At 42.2% G+C, this 6,000-nt stretch overlaps 1 long non-coding RNA gene across 1 annotated transcript; it reads left to right on the top strand.

Annotated features, from left to right (window-relative positions):
* The first annotated feature begins 2,987 nt into the window (after window positions 1-2,987).
* Window positions 2,988-3,763, top strand: LOC140850342 (uncharacterized). The gene is made up of 3 exons (XR_012133032.1): window positions 2,988-3,071; window positions 3,158-3,403; window positions 3,508-3,763. It is a non-coding gene; the product is annotated as an uncharacterized lncRNA (long non-coding RNA).
* The last annotated feature ends 2,237 nt before the right edge of the window (window positions 3,764-6,000 follow it).

Here is a 6,000-nt window from a genome sequence, read left to right as displayed (position 1 = left end):
TGTGCCGGGCAAATTTCAAGTTCTTGCAAAATGATAATCAGTAATGATAGCTATGAATATTTGGAGGGACTTTAATGACTTTTTTGTGTGTGGCCAAATACCCATGAGATGCCTTCATCCCATGGAGGGATTTTCTCTCTACACTTGGTCATGTCCATCAACAGATGCTCCTGTCTCCCAAGCAGCCTGTCCTTGAACAGCCGTGAGATGGCTATAGAGAGTTCATTCTTGTGTGGACCTAAAATCTGCCCACCAGGCCCTCTGAAATCTTCCTGGTCCCCTCTGTTCCTGATACTCCTTCAGATAACCACATACAGGTCTCAACTAACCCCAGAGGCATCACAGCTAACTTCTGAGTCTATACTGGGCTTTGGGCAACCAAGCACCACCAACAACTGGCACCACGTTCCCGTATTTTTCTCTCAGACTACAGCTACTGCCTCTTAGCCCTGGACTCGTGCAGGGGACTATTTGGATCCATGTGCTGGATCCTTCCATTTGTCTGTTTCATCTTTTATCATCACATTTAGCTTGCTACCTGAGCCTATTCTTTGGGCCTTGTTATGCCAACTAATGTTTTGTCTACATGTCATCTCAGAATTTGTTGAGTATTAACTAAATCATCTATGTCTACATCCCTAACAAAAATATTATATGGAACCACAACTGTGGCCTTTCACTAGACATTTGCTTTCATACTGACATTGATCAGCATCTTTGGGTATGGCCATAAAACAATTCCACATTCTCCTACTATGCATACAAGTCTGCAGTTGAAATTACTTCATCTTGTGCACAAATTTACCATGAGATTCCTTGACAAATACGAAGCTGAGATGTGCTTTGCTCTACCATAACTAACACATTTCCCTGACATAATAATCTAGCAAACCTATCACAAAATTGGGAATAAGGTTACCTTGTCATGGCTTGCTCTTAAAGGAGCCACTCAGGCTTCTAGTGAATTCTCCATTTTTTTCTGTGCTCACAAAACAGCCTTAAATAATCAACTTAATATGGGTGGATGGATCTCCCCACTTCTGTAGTTTGCAGAATCCCTTCCCCTTTACTAGTAAAAGCTGTATTTTCCCATCTCTAGTGTTCCATTTTCTTTTCCAGTCACCATATTTCTTAAAGATTATCAGCAGAGGCTCTACAGCTTCCGTGGTGAGTTCTCTCTACTCTCTGGAGTGTAATTTGTCCTGGCCAGGAGACTTGAGCTCATTTACAGCATGTTGGTGCTTGTTATAGTCTCTTTACTCATCTTGAACTTCAATTTTCTCTTACCATGGTTTTCTTTTTCTTTTTAGTCAGTAAATGTTCTCCTTGGCAAAAAAGGAGGTAAAATTCTGCTTTCCAGCTGCTATTCTAGATTGCAAATAGCGTTATGTTGCTTGGTCTGCTCTAAACCCATGAATGGTTGATTCCCTTTGCCTCCAGTGGTTATTCTCAAACTCCTCAGGGTACTTGTTAAAAATGTAGATTCTCCAGAGAATTTCCCTCTCAGAGACCAAGTCAGTTGCTGTTTTAGATAGGGGAACACTAGCTGCAAAAACAAACCTAAAAATGTTAACTAATGTTAAACCCAAACAGTGGCTCAAACAACAGACTTGTATTTCCCATTTTCTTGAAGCCCTAAAATGGGTGATTGAGATCAACGGGTCTCTCCAAACAATAATTCAGAGACCCAGGGCTCCCTCAGTTTTATTGCTCTGCCATCCTCCACATGTGACATCCAATACGCCTGTGCTTGTCTACATCAACATGGAGAGCCAGAAAAGAACATGGAAAACATGCAGGGCAGATTTTAATGAGTCAGGTCTGGAAATGGTACATACTGCTTCCAGTCGTATTCTACTGACGCAACTGTGCCTAACTGTAGAGGAGGCTAGGAAATACAGTCTAACTGCCAAGGAGGCTGGGAAATGTAGTCTAAGTGCAAAGGAGGCTGGGAAATGTAGTCCATCATCTGCATATGCTGATGCAGATGCAGGGGTAGTCTTAGGAATCTGCATTTTCACCAGCCCCCCATGTGATCTTGCTGTAGGACCCCCACTTTGAGCAACACTGCCTGCTGCACCCCCAGTGCAGAGCCTCCAAGGCCCTTTGGGAAGTGACCTCCTCTTTCCTCTAGCTCTGTCTGCATTATCATGCTGTTCTAATCATATGAAGCACTAGTAGCTTCCCCAGTCTCCTTGATCTCATACCTCTGTGCTTGGCAATTCTTCTCCATGCCGTTCCTTCTATTGTTTGTTGGACAAATTCCTGCTCAGCCTTCAGTTCAAGTGTAATCTCTTCTGTACCACCTTCCCTGACCCACCTGCCCCCAAGTAGCCCTGTCAGTGCCTTCCCTAAGGTCCTTGTTCTACCTGTACTGAACCTCATTATGACATTGATCATGCTGAATGGCATTTGTTTAAGTGTGTGTCCTCCCATTAGACTGGGAAAGCCTCAAGGGCAGTGACCTTTTCTTAATCATCTTTGTGTCCTCAGCACCTGGCACTTTGCCTGGTAGAGACAGGCACTCAGAGTTTGTGCCACAGAAATCCTTATTAGCATTAGTCAACTTACCACAGTCACCAATCAGTTCCCTTCTTGATTTTCTGCTCATGTCAAATAAGAAAAGCTTTTTTTTGTTATCCTTACAATTTTTGCTGGCTTAATTAATTAGATCTAATTAGATTTGTGTCACTCTTTGACATTTGTGCCCCTTCTCTCTTTTTGCCAACTGCACTCAAAGGTGAACTTTCCAAGCAGCCACTTTAGTCTCTTCAAAACCAATTCCCACCCTACTATTTCTCTTCAAGAGCATTGGCAGTTACCCATCAAGAATTCTATCAAGGGGAGTTACTGAGCTATCCTCCCTTTTGGAGTCTGATGTCATGACTCTGACATTTCATGGGGATCTTCAGAAGCTTGAATTCCTGAAATCCAGTAAAAATACATTCTACCACGCCCACCCTCCCCCTCCCTGGAAATCGGGGAATCCAAGATGGTTGCTGTGGTCTGCCTCCAAGATGGCTACCAACGATCCCGCCTCCTGGAATTCACAGCTCTATGTCCTTCTCACAGTAAATCACTATTAGTCTATGTTATTTGTCTGAAGTTAAACTATAAAAGAAATTGCAACTTCTGTCTTGCTGACTCCCCCTCTCAGACCCCTTGCTGCTCAGGGAGAAACCAACTGCCATCTTGAGGCCGCCCTGCAAAGAGAACAATGTGGCAAGAAACTGAGGCCTCCAGCCAACAGCCATGGAAGTGAGCTTGGAAACAAATCCTGCACCCTCAATGGAGCCTTGAGTTAACTGTAGCCCCAGATGATGTCTGACAGCAACCTCATGAGAAATCCTGAGCCACACCACCTAGTTACACTGCTCCTGGGTTCCTGACCCTCAGGCACTAGGTGAGATTATAAATGCTGCTTAAACTGGGGGAAATTTGCTATGTATCCACGCATAACTAATACAACTGAGCTTCTGTCACTCATTCTTATCTTACCTTCAATAGATCAGAATTCAGCAGCATGAAAGGTACAATCCTCAGTCGGGAATGCCCAGAGCTCACCAGTGCAAGGCACCTGGTATTGAAAAGGCACAACAGAACACCCAACTTCCGTTCTGATTTTGAGATATGTGTCCAGAATGAGCCAACCTTATCCACCATCTAGCCAATGGGTTGTATCAGACTCCTTACTGATGACAGAGCATCTGCCCCTCTTTCTGTGTGTCTGCACCAAAATTTTTAGACTCAGGAATCATCAATTCCCACATCCTTTGTTGTAAGGAATATAAGAAATAATTTTTAAAAAGAACATTAAAGGCTTAGAACAGTGTCTGGCATGTAGTAAGTGCTAAACTAATATCAGCTATTATTTTTATTATCTGTACAAACATTATTTTATATATTGTCGTCCCAACTAACATCTCTGTTGCTTTTGAACAGCACATACACATCTACTGCCACATTTTATCTTGATTCCTAGGAAAAACAGCCTTGATTAGAATAATGAGGTCATATCTGCCACGCTTTTAAATCTTAACTTCAGTTTAATAGGTTTGTCTGTAGATTTCTATGTAAGTATCTCAGATTCCAAATATTGTTCTGACTCTTCCCAAGTTCTCCTAGGTTTTTCTAAACCCACCTATTCTAATGTTTAAGTTTGGTTATTTCTACTCAAATTTTACATTAGCCAGAACTCTGGCTAATTTTTAAATTGACCTGCAGCTACATGGACATTACCAAGGGTTGAGACTTTAGCTAGACAATACCTGTTGCTTTCTATGACAATTCACAGCCACATAAAGAAAATGTGTCTGATTTGCAACCTTTTCCCCAAATAGACAATAAGTAAACCTATAAAGGGTTGAAATCTTTTTTTTTTAAAGAAATCATCTGGTAAATATTTTTCAAAGGTTTAGAAGTAGTGAAAAATGTTAATGTAACAGGGCTGCAGTGTGACACTTGCCCACATTAAGCATTTGCCTCCAAAGGTCTAGAGGAGAAATCTTTTATCTCAACAATGCAACATTCTTCAATTTATAACAGGCTCTGATTTTTAAAGCAGTTTCTATTCAAAACATCTTTTATTACCTGATATAAATGTGCCTTTCTTTATACAATCAGGTAACCTAGCACGTGTGCCCCTCTTTTCCTTAGAGAGCCTAATTGTAGAGCACATTCATCCCGTGCACTTGATGTCTCTCACCTCCACCTCTTCCCTTTGGGTGGTGTCTGTTCTATTTCATTCCTAAATGTCTCCTTTGCCCCGAGTTTTAACCTGTAAGTTGCTCAAGACCTTATCAAAGTAGGTAGGTGACAAGTCTTTAAATAAATAAAAATAAACATGTTTCTGATCAATTGTATATGAACAGAATTTCTAATAAAGTCAACCACAGATTAAATATCAAGAGGAAAGCTTTACTAAGGAGAAGCCCCTGCATCCTTTTCTAATGTAAACTAGCAAGTCCTCCTGTTACATAATTCTGAATCTTCATATATCATATTTTCTTACAGCAAGATGCACCTGGACCAGATGGTGACTTTTATCACAGACTTTGGGCTATTTTTAAGACCCTTACTAAATATTCAGTAGGTACCCTGAGTTCAGGCCCTGTTGCTTTTCACTTCCTTGTCACTCCAGTTCTCTGAGAACAAGCCTCCAGGGCCAATGTGTTGACAATCATTCTTGCACTGGGGATGACCTCCCACATCCTTCCTCCCAGACCCACCACACAGAAAGTGCATGCAGCCTCCCAAATTCTAGTAGGGATAACTTGAAGATGAAATACAGGGTCACATATTCCAAAAACCCAAAGTAGCTGAAGCCATTAGATGTTTCACTTTGCAAACCAAGATTTACTCACTCCAAGAGTGTGTGAAGCTTGATCCCCAACACCTCTGTTTTTGGTCTTTAGGGAGAACAGAGAATTTGCTTCCTGGAGGAGAGGCTGCCTTTTGCTTGTGAACCTGATAGGCAGCCTCAGCTTTGGGGATATGGAGATAAACAATCACTCTGAGACAGATCACTTGGCCTGGCCATGTTCATTAACTAGCTGATGAAAAGGAGGTTTACCAAAGGCTCTGAACTGCAGTCCCTCTGCCTCCTGCTGTGCTCCCCACACAGCGCATGTGGACTGTGACACTCCAGGCAGCCTGAGGCAGCAGAGAATAGGCAGCATGAGGCAGCATGAGAGTCTCTGTCCTGGAGACATTCAAAGGAGGGCAGTCATTTGCTCTAGTTGATCACTGTCTGCCTTTGGTCCAATTCAGGGTATCAAAATGACCACACTAAGGACATGGTCCTGGCCTTAAGTTCTACAAAGACTTCAAGGAACATGAAAGACAGGCACCCATAGATTCCAGAGTCAAACTGGGGATGGGCAGGTCCTTTACCTCTTTACTCTTAACAACAGCTCAAAAATATGTGTAGGCAAAACACTTGAAGCTTTCAATCTTCTCTCAAAAGGGTCCTAAATTTTCCTTTTAGTAAACCTGCTTCAG

The sequence above is a fragment of the Manis javanica genome, chromosome 1 (genome assembly GCF_040802235.1).
Source record: "Manis javanica isolate MJ-LG chromosome 1, MJ_LKY, whole genome shotgun sequence".
NCBI lineage: Eukaryota > Metazoa > Chordata > Mammalia > Pholidota > Manidae > Manis > Manis javanica.
The sequence above is the reverse complement of the archived record's forward strand: the minus strand, read 5'-3'. Positions and strand labels throughout refer to the sequence as shown.